The following is a 12,657-nucleotide window of genomic DNA, read 5'->3' as shown; positions in this document are numbered from 1 at the left end:
GGTATTATTTTGGTCTCAAAATGTCAACAACTTTTATCATTTTGTCTGTAACTTGAAAGTTGCTAGACTTTGCTTCTTAAAAAGAAAATTAAAAAATTCTACATTGTGGTTTCTCTTTTGATTTTGGTCTTGTGTTGATCATCCAAAGCCTTTTTTTCTTTTTTCTTTTTTTAATGGAAATCTGCTTTAAAAATGACTTGCTTGAAGCTTACATAGGAGGGTTTGAATCACGGGGGCTGCTGGCTTGGCAGTCGGAGTGGGTGGTGCAGGAGGTGAGTTCTTGGCACAACTGAACAGAACAGCTTTGTGTTCCGATGACTTAGTGCGCACTTTTAGCTCAATTGAGCCTCAGATAGTAGAAAGCACAATAGCAATGACTCCCCCAGAAATGAAACCTTTGGCTAGCTCTGGACTGTGGCTTTTGTTCTTTTTCCATCACAATAAATACAATTTGTTGAATGCTTAGGACACAAACACTACTAGCCATTCTTACGTTAATGAGATAATTTCATTCTCAAAATAACTGAAAAAGATGGGTTTCCTGGGTAGCTCAACTGGTAAAGAATAGGTCTGCAATTCAGGAGACTCTGGTTTGATTCCTGGTTCGGGAAGATGCCCTAGAGAAGGGATAGGCTACCCTCTCCAGTATTCTTGGACTTCCCTGGTGGCTCAGTTGGTAAAGAATTTGCCTGCAATGTGGGAGACATGGATTCAATTCCTGGGTTGAGGCAGCAAGGACGCAAATTCAGATGACCACAGGAGCCAGGCTTGTAACAAAACAAAGCAGGCTGAAGGTAGGGGGAAGGGTGGGGCCCGTGACAAATAGCAGAGCCCACTTTGTGCATAAAGAAAACATTGTCCTGTTGAAATGCAGGCTGAGTGTAGCCAGAGATTCCAGTTTTTTTGAGAAGAGCAAGAAATCTAGACTTTTTAGCATTAAATATCTTATTTTGAAAGCTGTCAGCTAATTAAAAATAGATTTAAAACATTGCAGGGGCATCACAAAGCACTTCTGTGAACTAGATGTGACTTCCAGGCCATCACCAGTTTGCAACCTCTGGCTAAAGGGAACACTAAAACAACAATATAATAATGGCCCACTTCACCCTAGGGATGCTGGGGGTGTAGGCCAAACCTGGGGCCTCCCTCCTTCCACTGTGACCCTTAGGCAGCAATTCTGGCACTTACATAGGAAAATAGGAGGCCTTTGGAGCCATCGACAGTTAGAGTGGGTGAGATCTCCAGAGGCACTGACCAGACATCAATCTCCAAATCAACATGTCCCCCATTCAGTTCAGTGGCTCAGTCGTGTCTGACTCTTTGCGACCCCATGGACTGCAGCATGCCAGGCTTCCCTGTCCATCACCAACACCCAGCGCTTACTCAAACCCATGTCCATTGAGTTGGGGATGCCATCCAACCATCTCATTCTCTGTCATCCCCTTCTCCTCCTGCCTTCAATCTTTCCCAGTATCAGGTCTTTCCCAATGAGTCAGTTCTTCACATCAGGTGGCCAAAGTATTGGAGCTTCAGCTTCAGCATCAGTCCTTCCAATGAACATTCAGGACTGATTTCCTTTAGGATTGGTTGATTTGTTCTCCATGCGGTCCAAGGGACTCTCAAGAGTCTTCTCCAACACCACAGTTCAAAAGGTCATGTCCCCCAGGCTCCAAGCTAAAACCTGGGCCCACTGAGGCAGGGCCCCAAGATTAAGAGCAAAATTAAAGATAAGGAAATCTGCTGTAAAAACCAGGGAGACCAAAAGGCAAGTTGAGTATCTGGACCCAGCACGCCGAGTGAGGGGTCAAAGGAAGCAGCCGCACACACAGCGGCAGTCTCACCTGGGGAAGGGTGGTGATGGCGGGCAGGGTCAGAGAGTGTTGCCTGGAATGTGTTTGCTTTACTTCAGTAGTTTTAGTCGCAGGTAAACAAAGGTGGAGGCTTCGCTGGTGGCTCAGATGGTAAAGAATCTGCCTGCAATGTGGGAGATCCAGGTTCCATCTCTGGGTCAGGAAGATCCCCTGGAGAAGGGAATGGCTATCCACTGTAGTATTCTTGCCTGGAGAATTCCATGGACAGAGGAGCCTGGTGGGCTCCATGGGGTCGTAAAGAGTTGGATATGACTGAGCCACTAACATACACACACACACACACACACACACACACACACACACACACTCACACACACACACAAAGGTGGAGGGAGGACTCTGTCCTGAGGTTGCCTCCACAGCAACTCTTGTGGACAAGAAGTGGGATCTGAGATGGCAAGGCCTCTGGTCGTTTAGGGTTGGCTACTCCAGGAACTCCAGCCATGGAAGTCTGTGGGTCTTCTCAGGACTCCAAACCTCCTCCTTTTCCTGGCCCATCTGGCTGCTGCTCCCTCTTCTTTTCATATGCTCTACTGGTTAAGGCTCTCACTTCCTGGACTTCTGCTGGTAAAGTTTCTACCCTTTGAGCTCAGCCCCTACTGTGAACTGCCCTAGTCTTTGCTTGTAATTCTACACTTCAGGAGATAATAGAGCATCTACTGTGTGTACAGGGCCCTGTTCTAGAACATGGGGACACAGCTGTGAATATTCAGACAAGGTTCTTGCTCTCTTGTGGGGAGAACAAGAAAACAAGCAAGATGGGCTCAAAGTGGGCTAAAACGCCGAATGTGTTATAAAACAGAGTTATGAAAGAGTGATCGTAGGAGTTAGCCTGGGTGGTCAGGAAAGATCTCTTTGAGCAGGCCACGTTTGAGTGCCATCTGGATGACCACAACTGGCTAGGTGAGGATAAGGATGAGCATTCCAGGAGGCCTGAGCAGTGGTAGGTGCTTGACTCCCACAAGCATTGGGAGTTGAAAGGGAGGTTGAGGCCAGGCTGAGGGTAGGGTGAAGTATGGGGACAAGCTTTAATTTGAACCTAAGACTTATGACAGGCTGATCTGCATTGCCAACAAGGTCATCCCCTTGGTGTGAAAGTGAAAGTCACTCAGTAATGTCTGACTCTTTGTGACTCCATGGACTGTCCATGAAATTCTCCAAGCCAGAATACTGGAGTGGGTAACCTTTCCCTTCTCCAGGGGACCTTCCCAACCCAGGAATCGAACCCAGGTCTCCCGAATTGCAGGCAGATTCTTTACCAGCTGAGCTGTAGAGGAAGCCCAAGAATACTGGAGTGGTCCCAAGCAAGGATTCAAATGCAACTCGTGCCACCTTTTCTCACAGTAATTATGAAGACAACCAGCTTCTGTTCATCATTCAGCAGTTCCAAATCATACCCTACTATGATTTAATTGAACACACAGTCTCTGTCCAAGGGTGCCCCTGGGACACAGGAGCTGGGCCTTTCATCCAAGTTTGCTCTATTCCAAAAACTTCATGTTCTTCCCACAGTATGCCCTCTCCATCTCCTAAGAATCCATACACACAATGAGAGCACACTGCATGAGCTTGCCCAGCTGCTCAGGCTGGCTTCCTATGAAAGTTTCTCCAAACTTTAGGGGCTTAAATAAGTCACATCTCTTTCAAATTCAAGCTTAAGTGGAGAGCACCCTATAACATCAGCAGGGGGCTAGGATTTGCTTCATGAGGTTCTCCACTATACTCCACTCTACTCAGGCAGCTGAAAATCAGAAAAGGGGAGAGAAAGAGCAAGTCCCTCCTTTAGAGGGCAGAAGCCAGAAACTTCCTTCACATCTCAAGCCAGCACTTAGTCAGATGGTTACATCTTAGGGCACTCTAGTTCTGTTGTCACCTAAGAACCTGGTTTCTGTTTAATACAGACAAAGGAGACAAGCGTTATAGGGGAACAACTAAATGTCTCTGGATAACTTTTATACTTTTTTTCTTGATTATGAGAGCAATTCATACTTACTGCCAAGAAGGGTGTAAAGACAATAAAGGTTGCAAGTAATCCCAGAGGTAACTGTTGTTTAAAATTCATGGGGTCATGTCATACACCTTTTCTCTCATAACAATGTAACTCATAGTCTTCCTATATTGATAAATTTAGGTTTACATCACCATCATATATATTCACGGCATGTTTAAGAGATGACCTATGATGACCTGGGAGACAACTTGATTTGTATTTATTTGATAGCTAATAAGATTGACAGTTGAATTGAGTTTATATCCTTTGTTTATATTTTAATGGGTCATTCACTTTTAACTACTGATTTTTAAAAAATCCACTTTATATTTTAAAGATTAACATTAACAAACACTTATATAATGCTTTTATTATCTAGCATTGTTCTAAAAATGTGTAAAGTTTACTCATTTAATCCTTAGAATACTATAAGGTAACTGATGTTGTCATCCCCATTTTACAGATGAGAACCTGAGACAGAGAGAATAAGTGATTTGGTAAATCCATAGCTGTCTAGTTGGGAAGAGGTAGAATCAGGGTTCAAAGTTAGCAGCCTGGTTTCAGGTCCCTGCTCCTGACCACTAGACACTCTAGTTAATGTTTGTTTACTACGTATTATACAAAATTGTTTTTCCAATTTGTCACTTGTCTTTTAACTTTAAAGGTTTTTTTTTTTTAATTGGGTTTTTACTCATATGGACAAATCTATTAATTTTTTTCTTTATAGAGTTCAGTATTGTGTGGTGGGCCTTCAAGGGTAGAAAATGAAGCACGGATTGGGAAGAAGAGGGTAATATAATTCATATACACTTTTTCAAACTTACTAACCACTTGTAGGTGAACATGTGAAGAAAACGTCAGAAAAGTTCGTAGTGCTGTGGAGTCGCTGTTGTGTAGTTGAAGACCCCATCACCTCTCATCTCAAAACTGAACAACATCCTGACCTGTTTTCTTTCTGCATTTTCCTCCCATCTCAGCTTACATCATTGATACTGGTTCCATTCGACATAATTTTTTACACTCCCAGACTGCCACACTCCTACTGTGCTAGGTACTGGGGACAATCACGGATGAGGACTCCATCTCTCCACAGCGTTACTCCAGCCAGCTCAATGGGCCTATGCTCTTCTTTCTGAATACATTTTCTTTCTGTAAGTCCTAAATCATACTCATCTTTCAGATCAAAGTTCAAGTTTTCCCTCCTCATTTCTTGTTCATTTCAGCTCACAAAATTAACTAAGTAACCCCTTTGGCATTTTTTGCATGTACTAAGACGAATGCTAGCATAGTGCCATCTGAGATCATAAACACAGACGCACCAGGTACATTTTTAGTGCTGTTAAAAATAGTTCTGTTATCCAAGAGAATGCGTTTTCTCTTTTTTTAGTATCTTGTGCACAAACTAACAGTGAGTTAAGAGAAACAGTGAGGTCCAGGTGGTGGACTCCCAGACATAAAGAGATCTGAAAGGGTACTCAACCAGTGCTTTCCGGAGTTTGGAAAGTTATAATCGGCATGGAGGAACCATGTTTTAAGCTATTATTAAGTCAGGATAATTATGGATTACTTTGAAACAACAAGAATCTTCAACACCTGGGGCAACTGGCTGATAAGACTGCTTCACCTATTAGCGGGTAAACTAAGGCAAAGCGGGCCGGTCTAAGCCCTCGGGGGGAGGCGCGGAGGGGGTGACGGCTAGCGGGACCTCCTTTGTGAGGCTTGCGGTACACTGTCCTAAAGCCTGAGCGAGGCACACCGCAGGCCGGCGCGATTTCGAAGGCCACGTGACGGGGCCGGTCCTTCCCGAGCGGAGGGCAGGATTCTGCGCCACCACTCTCCCAGCTGTCCAATAAGAAACGGGGAGCGGCAAAGTGGGCGTGTCCCACCCGCCCCTCCTCCAAAGGCCGCCCAGTGCGGGGCGGGCCCAGATGCCGCCTCCAGTGGGGTCTGGCCAGCCCAACTCGGCTGAGGCAAAAGGGCGACACACACGTCAGTCAAACGGTCCCGCCAATGAGTTCGTGCGCTGCTCTCGAGCCCGCCCATGCCTCGGCCTCCCGGCGCCCGCGCTGCCTTCCCTCTGGCCGCTGCGGCCCGCCCGCCCGCGCCTCCTCCATCCGGGTCCTCGTGTGCAGCTCTCGGGTGGCGGCGGGCGGCGGGCGCGAGGGCTGGGTTGTTCCCGCGGAGGGCAGCGGCAGGCGGCGGCCTCCTCCGCAAGCCTGAGGTGGGTACAGAGGCGGGACGGCGAGCGCGGGGCCGCCATTTTCCTTCTCTCGGACCCCCCCAGCGGCGGTGGGAAAACGGGAGTGTTGCGAGCCAGTTGGTGGAGGCCTGAAGGGCTGGAGCGAGCTGGGCGGGCGGGTTGAGAGCAGAGGCCGCAATAGGTGGTGGTGCGAGTGGGGGATGGGCGCCGCGTGGCGTGGTCGGTCCCAACCCCCTCCGCTTCCCGCCCAGCGCCTCACGGACGGGGGGGAGGGGTCATTCTTCACATTCTTCACCCCGCCCTTCCCCCAACTTCAATCAAACTTGGGCGGGGGAAGTCCCGCCCCCGCGCCTTGCCCATTGGCCAGCGTTCCCTCCCGCTATGGCGTGACTGGCTGTGGACGCCGCCAGGTCCCCTGACGTCACTTCCGCTATCAGGTTTGTGGGCAGGGGAGACCTTGGCCTTGGGGGCTGGGATGCTAGAGGGAAGGTAGGAAGTGCGGGGGAGGGCCGGGACAAGCGGGCGGGCAGGCCCTGGGCTACCTCCCTGCTGCTAATCCGCTGGCCGAACTCAGCCTCCGGTCCTGGAGCAGCTGTGTAGCCGGTCCACCCCGGCGGCCGTCCTTGGCAGTGGAGAGGGCGGGCGGGAGGAAGTGGGATCCCGGGGGGACGGGCTCGTGCATGGCGACCTGGGCCCCGGCCAGCGGCCCCAGCCCTGACTTGGGGGCTGCACACCCTGGAAGCAGGTTAGCTGATACACGTTCCGGGAGGATTCCGGTGTGAGGAATGCGTAACCTTTTGTCCTTGGCTAGCAATGGCCTTCAATCTTTCCAACTTTTACAGTACGGCCTGGCCCCCTTGCCTCTGTGTCAGAGGTCAACTCTAAAGCTTTTTAAAATAGACGACTCGATTTTGAGAGGGCTGGCAAATGGGAAGAGGCATTCGGGATAGTGAGTGTTGAATTCTTTAAATCAAAAAACTGGATGAGTTTTTTTTTTTTTTTTGTAACTTTACTGATGATTATTTTCTTGGCATTCAGTTGCTAGAGTAAAAACCTCATTTAGCAGTCCTCATTCATTTCTGATGGCCGGAAAATCATGCACTAGTTTAAAATAACGTTAAATTTTAAATTGAAACGTTGTACAGAAAATGTAATAATTGTCCTTTGTCCAAGTTTTTCTGCTGTATGGCAGTCTGGTTCATTTATAGTATATTCAGAATATACATGTAGTTAAGTAATGTTTTGTAAGTTACTTCGGCGGTTTTTTGAGGGTGTTTGATTTACCCAGTTAACGTTGTATTGTGAAACTTGTGAACTTTAAAAGAGTGGAGCGATTAGCATTAACTAGAATTTCTTGGTTTAGAGTACAACACACTATAGATATTTGTGTGCTTTTTCTTTCAACAGCTAATATAATAATAGATTTGTTTGTAGTGGAAATTGATCAGGATGAAGAATGTTAAACCAGGTTCTTCAGACTGTAGGTCCTGACTTACTGGGTTATGAAATCACGTCAGTGGGTGGTGGTCAGAATTTTTTTTAAAAACAGAAAATAGTATCAATAGTTTGTTATATGAAACTGATGATTCTGTTGTGTAATGTTTATTCCTTCAAAAATACTTCTCTGAGGATGAGTATCAAAAAAGTTTGGAGAACATTTCTTCTAATGGGTGGGTTTTTTTTTCTTTTTTTTTTCATTTATATCACTGGTCTTCAAGGAGTACTAAAAGTGGCCCTGATCATTTATACTTAGTGGAACATGTTCCTTTCACTTTTGTTTTCAGGAGCTAGCAATCAGTGGCCAGCATGCATTTTAATCACTTAATGTTTTTAAGTCTGGAGAAGCTTTTGTTTAGATAGTAAAGGCTCTTCACCCCAGAATATTAACTGATGAATGATTTTTCCGTGTACATGCCCAGATGGCGCTAGTGATAAAGAATCTGCCTGCCAATGCAGGAGACAGTAAGAGACGAGGGTTCGATGCCTGGGTCTGAAAGATCCCCTGGAGGAGGGCATGGCAACCCACTCCAGTGTTCTTGCCTGGAGAACCCACGGACTGAGGAGGCTGGTGGGCTCATTGGGTCGCAGAGAAGCAGACAGGACTGAAGCGACTTGGCACAGCACAGGATGAGGGTAGAAGAATCTGGATCCCCAACGATTTGTCAGCATCGCCCTCATGTGACCTCAGGTGGCGTAAAGAAGGCTCGGTCACTGCATGATCTTTGACTGGGTGTTCTAAACATTGCACAGTCACTTAGGATAGAAAGAGAGCCACTGCTTTTTTTTTTTTTTGCTTTATATTAAGTCTTTGAAATCTAGAGTGTCTTTTATGGTAACAGCACATCTCATTTGGAGCTAGTCACATTTCTAGTGCTCAAGAGTGACATGTGGCTAATGACTGCCAAATGGATAGTGGATTGCTTAGCCGCTCTTCAAAAATTAGCTTTCTCTGGCTAAGTGTTTGTGTTTCACATTATCAGCTGAAAATGTCCCCTCTGTCTATGGCCTCATCTCAAATGTGAGGCAGTTGCATCAGTTGATTTCTTAGGCTCTTTCTAGGTATAAGATTTAAGGACTCAGGCAGCTGACAACTGTACTTTCATCAAGTATTACTTTTGCTTCTCTAGAAATGTTTTAAGAGATTTTGGATGATTTGTTTTAAAAATAACATATTAATGATGATCTTTTAATCTTCCTTTTCTGCTTTGTGTCAGTATTCATTATCATGAAGTTATACTACTTGTTCACTTGGCGGTCTCTTCCCTTCTCCCCAGTTTTTTAGTCAGTTATAGAATATTTTTATTGCACATTGTAGACTAAGGATACAGTTGATTTAGTAAACTGGGGAATCTGGATTTAATGACAAGCACCCACCTTTTCTTGACTTTGGGGATTGTGTAAATTACAATGACTTTTCAACCTGGGTACATATCAGTATAATGAAGGATAGGAAGGTCGCATATGATAGGATTGAGAAATAATGGTGTATATATAAGGACCACTAAGCAAAACAAGTCACCCAAGTGGAGTACTCTGCTTTACCCTAAATATTTGTGTGCATTATAGGGTATATAGCAGAATATATGGAGGTAGCTTAGAATGCACTTAACAGCAGGGATGTTGGCCCCAGAGTAACAATTTGCATTGCAGAATCTTCAAGGGAATATTGAAGTTGAATTGACATTTTTTTAAATTTCGGAGTCTAGATAACTTCATCTAATCTAGAATGCCTTATGTTGTGTGTCTAAGTGAATGAAAGGAAATGGTCTTTTTGGAAAAGATGACCTAGTACTTAGCTTTTAAAACTTAACATGAGTCTCAACATGAGTCTCAGGCTTAGTGCAGTATTTGGTAGGATGACGAAATTTAGTGGATGTAGCTAGATTTACGGTGGTGATCGTTTCACAGTGTATACAATAACGAATTACATTGTACACCTGGAACTAATACAATAGTATATGTCAATTATACCTCCATTAAAAAAAATTCAGCCCCTCCCTAAAAAGAAATTAAGATCTTAGATTAAAAGTAGGTTAATTTTGTTAGCAAAACTTAGTTATAGCCAAAAACTTAATCTTGTCAATTTCACATGTCAACTTAACCTTGATGGAGCAATTCATGGCTAAAAATAATGCCTATATTCTGTCAAGGGGGTCAAAATACAATTGGAGAATTTGTATATGTATTTAAGTATTTTTTTGTATTTGTATAATGTTTAAATATTCAGCCATCATCATCAGATAATTTTATTAATATTCAACTGTTTGAAGGAAATTGTGTTAAGTAGCCAGTGTTCTAATTTTGATTTGTGTTTATCAAGTGAAACTTGGTGATGAGAGTAAAGGAAATACTTCGTTGTATTTGTGTAAAAGTTTGAAGTTTATTCACCTGTAAGAAAGATGGCATGTAAATGGAGATGGAGATATGTAAAAAGTAGAACTTTATGAGTTACTTTGTTCATAGGAGTATGTAAATATAAAAGGTGGGATATTAGATTGCTGGAAAAAACAACATTTTAGCTCTGAATATCAAACTGTTAATAGATATTAAAAATGTAGAAAAGATAGGGTATGCCTGTGTTTGAACTAAGTAGGAAAATTGATAAATGCAAAGGTGGTATTGATATATTTTAATTAATATGTAGCCTTTGAGTGTATATTCAAATGTGTTTTTAATGCCATGGCAGTTAACATTCTTTTGGTTATAGACTTTCTTGCAGATGTGGCAAAAGCTGTGGAATCTTGCAGAGAAATTGTATATACAATTTCTGATGGTTACTGAAGCTGGTTATGGATACAGGTTAAGAACTCAGGCTAAAGTTGACTATACAAGTATATTAAACTATATGATGTCATACACTATCTTTTACTAAGATATAAGTGGATATTAAAAGTGTTAGAAACTTTGATATAAATATAAACAAGCTTATAGATAAACAAACTTATACATAAGTAGATTGCCTTTTCACAGCACATTTTAAATTGATGCAGCCTGATTTAATTGAAGATAAGTATTTTTGACTGTCACAAGTATACCTAGGAAGGTAAAATAACTGTCTTGCTGTGTGCTGTGTTCAGTTGTGTCCAACTCTTTGCGACCCTTTGGACTGTAGCCTACCAGGCTCCTCTGTCCATGGTATTTTTCAGGTAAGAATATTGGCATGGGTTGCCATTTTCTCCGCCAGGGGATCCTCCCAACCTGGGGATTGTACTTGCGTCTCCTGTGTTGCAGGTGGAGTCTTACTCTTTTTAGTTTCTCAGATAGGTTTAATTTATTAAGAAAAATGGTTACCATTTGTTGAGTATGTCAACCAAGATGTCATTAAGATGGATCACTGAGATGATTTGTATATGTTCCTAATCCTCAGAACAATTCTGTGAGGTGTGGATGTTAGATTCCACCTGGAGATGAGAACTTGAACCTCAAGGAAGTTATTTAACTTGAAGAAGAACATAGCTGCCAAGTAGTTGCTTGACCTGTAAACTCCTTTCCTATACTGCCATGTTGCACAGAAACATTTTGTGCAAGTTGAGCTGAGACTTTCGGTCACTAGGGTATTTAATGGGGAGGGGAGAAGTTCAAGCTGCAGATTGAGGTAGTAAGTGAACAGGCTAGAAAATGCATGTGACGTTGTGTTATTGTTAGAAAAGGAAATAATGTAAAAGGTCACGTTCAGGTAGTTTTAGCTGATAGTCTTATCTAAGAATGTTTTTAGAATTGTCTGATACTGATGGTTGTAGCTGAAAGTTACTGAGCATCCACTCTGCACTTGGTATACTGTGTGGTTTTTGTATTTTATTTCTAATCCCTCTTAACATCCCTGTAACATTTGCCTGATTTTTATGAGTTGAAATAATAAAAGCCGAGAGATTATTATTTGATGTGTCTGAAGACAAGATAAACGAGAAACCGGGATTCAAACTGGATCTCTGATTCTGAAATAAGCTTTAGAGGGAAAATCTCAAGGGACGAAAACACGCTAGTCAGTTACATAACTTCTTTCTCCAGCGAAAGATTGTATAGTTGTGATCAGTGTGTATGTTAAGAGTTTTACTTAACCTTATTTCTTAGTGAACATTTCCATGGGTTCTTACAATCCATAAATTCTAGTTTATGGATTGTATTTTGAAAACTTTTGCTTACCTAAACATTACCTCCTCTTTGCTATTAGATTTTAGTTTCCAAAATTTGCTGTAATCAGAGTTAATCTGAAAAACTGAAGATTGAAAACCATCAGTGGATCATAAAGTCAATATAATGTGTATAATAATGTATAAAAAGTAGTTAGGGTTCATTTGTGAACAGTATTGAATATTAGTATCTTACTATATGAGTTTAGTATTTGGCTTCCCTGGTGGCTCAGTGGTAAAGAATCCACCTGGCAGTGCAGCAGACATGGGTTCAACCCCTGGATTGGGAAGGAAGAAATGGCAACCCATTCCAGTATTCTTGCTTGAAAAATCCCATGGACAGAGGAGTCCAAAGTGTTGCAGAGAGTTGGACACGACTGAGCACAGCACAAAGAGTCAGACAGTACTTAGTGACTAAAGCAACTGTAATACTAGTATTTAGTGTTACATGTGTATAGACGTGTGTGTGTGTGTGTGAATACTATTTAAAAATACAAAATATTTTTCTTGTGAATTATGAATTGTGTTGCTACATAGTAGTTATCTGTTCCCTGTGCTGCTCACCCATAAACTCCCAACTTAAATAGTATGAAATAAGCAGGCCACGCTTGCCAAGGTTGAAAAATGAATACATTTTTAGATTCAGTGTTTATTTAATCTTAGATTCCTATGTTTGATGAAGATTCAGACATTTTAGATGAGAAAACTGGGCTGGGCTTGAGGGTTGTGGTAGAGGTATCAGCTGGTTTTACTCTTGGCTGTTATTTTAAAAGTAAGGACTAGCTGGTACAGTATCCTCACTTACTGATACTTATATTTAAGATATGGCATTGTATATTGCATTATTACCTTCATAGTAGACTTAAAATGAGAAGATGAATTTGCTTCAGAAAGTTGTCTTTATGTAAGTCCGTGTATGTGAGTGTACGTGTACTTGGACATAGATTTTAAGGTATAAACTGGCTC

The 12,657-nt window shown here is 42.8% G+C and overlaps 1 protein-coding gene across 2 annotated transcripts in view; it reads left to right on the top strand.

Moving 5' to 3' along the window:
• The first annotated feature begins 5,951 nt into the window (after nucleotides 1-5,951).
• The window catches only part of ZNF169 (zinc finger protein 169), an 88,918-nt gene continuing 82,212 nt past the window's right edge, over nucleotides 5,952-12,657 (top strand). For both annotated transcript variants that reach the window (XM_043927635.1, XM_043927641.1), the window contains exon 1: nucleotides 5,952-6,082. The gene's annotated coding sequence lies outside the window, so the exon portion shown is untranslated. The remainder of the gene's footprint in view (nucleotides 6,083-12,657) is intronic.

This window comes from Cervus elaphus, chromosome 16 (genome assembly GCF_910594005.1).
Source record: "Cervus elaphus chromosome 16, mCerEla1.1, whole genome shotgun sequence".
Taxonomy (NCBI): domain Eukaryota; kingdom Metazoa; phylum Chordata; class Mammalia; order Artiodactyla; family Cervidae; genus Cervus; species Cervus elaphus.
The sequence above is the reverse complement of the archived record's forward strand: the minus strand, read 5'-3'. Positions and strand labels throughout refer to the sequence as shown.